Source organism: Arachis ipaensis, chromosome B02 (assembly GCF_000816755.2).
Source record: "Arachis ipaensis cultivar K30076 chromosome B02, Araip1.1, whole genome shotgun sequence".
Lineage (NCBI taxonomy): Eukaryota > Viridiplantae > Streptophyta > Magnoliopsida > Fabales > Fabaceae > Arachis > Arachis ipaensis.
Window position 1 is genome coordinate 16773810 of NC_029786.2, and position 3300 is coordinate 16777109.

The following is a 3300-nucleotide window of genomic DNA, read 5'->3' on the forward strand; positions in this document are numbered from 1 at the left end:
AACTATCCACCAAATTATCACGACCTTAAAGTTTTTGGATGCTTATGTTTTGTTTCTACTCTAATGGCAAACAGATCAAAATTTGATCTAAGAGCCAAAAAGGCTATGTTTATTAGTTTTCAACATGATTTTAAAGGATATATTGTTTATGTTTTAGAAGACAAAAGAATTGAGATTTCTAAAAATGTGATTTTTTTTTATAAAATGATCTTGCCCTTAGCCACAAAAAAATGTCCAATTCCATACACTCAGCCCAACATTGCCAAACACGCCTTCTCAAAAATAAAATTCAGTTAGTCTTTCAATTGGACCCTCACCTATACCCATTGACCCACTTCCATCCAATTCTTTATTTTCTCAAACAACCCCTCTTTCTTCCACACTGTCGTGTCCTAACCAACTTGAATCCATGACCCCTGAAGCTATTTCAAGCCGTACAACCTCCCCTCTTTCCGCAATAGACACTAACCCACCATCACCTCTTAATCCCATGTCACCTTTCTCTCCACCTGATCAACTCCATCCTCGTCATTCCGACTGACCTCACCGACCTCCAGCATATCTCTCTGATTACTAGTATAATTCCTCTCTCACCTCCACAAATCTCTCTCCCTCAAAATGTCGTTATCCTCTATCTTCAGTTATGTCTTTTTTTTCTTTCATCTTCTTATCATAAGTTTCCTTTATCTCTACATTCTAATATTGAGCCAAAGTCTTTTAAGGATGCCAATCAACACTCTAATTGGCGTAGTGCTATGAAAGATGAGCTGGATGCTCTTGAGTTGAACAAAATTTGACGTCTTGTTAATTGGCCTGCAGGCATTAAGCCGGTTGGCTGTAAATGGGTCTATCTCATCAAACGCAAGCTTAATAGTTCAGTTGATCGGTATAAAGCAAGCCTTGTAGCTAAAGGGTTCACTCAGACTGAAGGTGTTGATTTTTTGGAAACCTTCTCCCCTGTTGCAAGCCTGCCGCCATCAGATTAGTTTTGGCATTGACTTCTATGAAGCATTGGCCCATACATCAGTTGGATGTCAATAATACTTTTTTATATGGGGATCTTTTTGAGGATGTTTATATGACTCTGCCACCCGGGGTAACATCTCGTCAACCGAATCAATGCTACAAGCTGCTGAAGTCACTGTATGTTTTATGACAATCTAGTCGTATGTAGTATGACAAACTTTCTTATCTTTTGCTATCTCTTGGATATTAGCAGACCTTAACTGATTATAGTCTATTTGTTAAATTCACTGGTACTCAAATTTCTATCCTTTTAGTCTATGTTGATGACATTGTTCTCACTGGTAATTCCCTTTCTGAACTTGCTGCCATTAAGTCTACTTTGCATCAACACTTCCGAATTAAAGACTTGGGTCCATTAAAATATTTTTTGGATATTAAAATTGCTTAATCAGCGAAGAGAATTTGCTTATCTTAGAGAAAATATTGTCTTGATTATTTGGAGGATTCTGGTTTATTAGGTGCTAAACCTGCCTCTGTTTCAATGGATAGTACCACAAGACTATATCAAGACAAAAGTCCCTGCTATCTGACCCTTTTGTATATCACCGTTTCGTTGGACGTCTTATCTATCTCACCACTACTCGACCAGACATCATGTATGCCACTCAACAATTAAGTCAATTTATGGCATCTCCTACTGAATCTCATCTTCAAGCTGCCAAGCATGTGTTACGATATTTGAAAACTAGCCCCGGCAAAGGACTTTTTTTCCAAGAGAATCAGAAATTTAGCTTCTCAACTTCAGTGACTCTAATTGGACTGGATATCCTAACACTCGACGATCTTTAATAGGCTATTGTTTCTTCTTAGGTAGCTCTTTAGTCTTTTAGAAGACTAAGAAACAAACTACCATTGCCCGCTCATCCACTGAAGCAGAATATCATGCACTTGTCAACACAACTTGTGAACTTCAATGGATACTGACTGTGTTACAATTTTTACGCATTTCTCCTATCAGCCCACCAGTTTTATATTGTGATAATCAGAGTGCTCTTCATATTGCTGATATCCCAATTTTTCATGAACAGACCAAACATTTAGAGGTTGATTGTCACTTGGTTCGACAAAATGCTCAAGCTAGAGTGATGAAACTTCTCCCCATTCCCTCTTCTGGGCAGCTAGCTGACATCTTCACCAAGCCTTTGTCTTCTCAACCTTTCCATTTTAAGCTCATTAAACTTGATGTTCTTGACATCTTTCATCCTCCAACTTGCGGGGGCGTATTAAACCATTCTTCCACCTTAGGCCATGACAACAATAAAGAAGTCTCACCGCCCACAAATTCAGCCCAACAGAATACATAAATTCAGTTATAATTTTAGTCTTTATCATCTTTTCGTATCTTTATGTTACCTTCTTATCTTATCTTTACTTTTATCTTTCATAGGCAATACTCTATATATATTTAGTTTTACCTTCATAATTCAATCAATCAACATACAATAAAATTGTTCATCTATTTTTTTCTTATTCTTTCATAATTTTATCATATTGAATGAAAGGAATTAAAAAAGAACCTGATCTCAGAATTGTATCAAAGGCCTTGAAAGCTTGTTCCTCGTCAAGTGGGCGAGTCTGCGTGGGTCCAGTGAAAACCCTAGCCTGGGCTTCCAACACCGTTTGGTTCGGCTTCAAGATTGCTGGATCACGGTATGAGGAAGATAGAGTCGGGTTCTGAAAATCGAATCAGCAATCTCGAATTGCTCGACAAGGGTGGAATTTAGCACTACTCTCGCTGACAAAGACAACCTCTATGCGATTCATCAGCGGCGACAGAACTTCGGGAATGACAGAGTTGGAAAGTGAGTGGAGCTTCGGGATCTGTTGGCAAAAATCGAGCGTGTGGGAAAGAGAGAAGAAGGTTCTAGATTAAGTAGGACTTTCATGGTGATAACTGATAAACTGATGCAGCTATTTTTCCTTGGAAATGGTGCAATGAATGAAAAATTCGAAGATAGTCTAAAATTGGTGGTGGAGGGCTATTAATCAAACGACGTCATGAAGGAGGGGGACTCATCTGTCTCATTTTGAAAATTCCCCTTCCAGGTGTGTTAAAAGTCAAGTTAATACAACAGGAGTTATGTCAGATTTTTTTATTAAGTCTGACAGACTCATATAAATAGAGGAATTATATATCCAACTTTTAAAGAGGTTAGAGACTTAAAAATATTTTCAAATGATTCAAAAATATCTGCAAAATAAAAAGTCAGAAACCTAAAAATATTCTCAAATGGTCAAGAACAAAAATATCTGCGATATAAAAAATTAAGAATA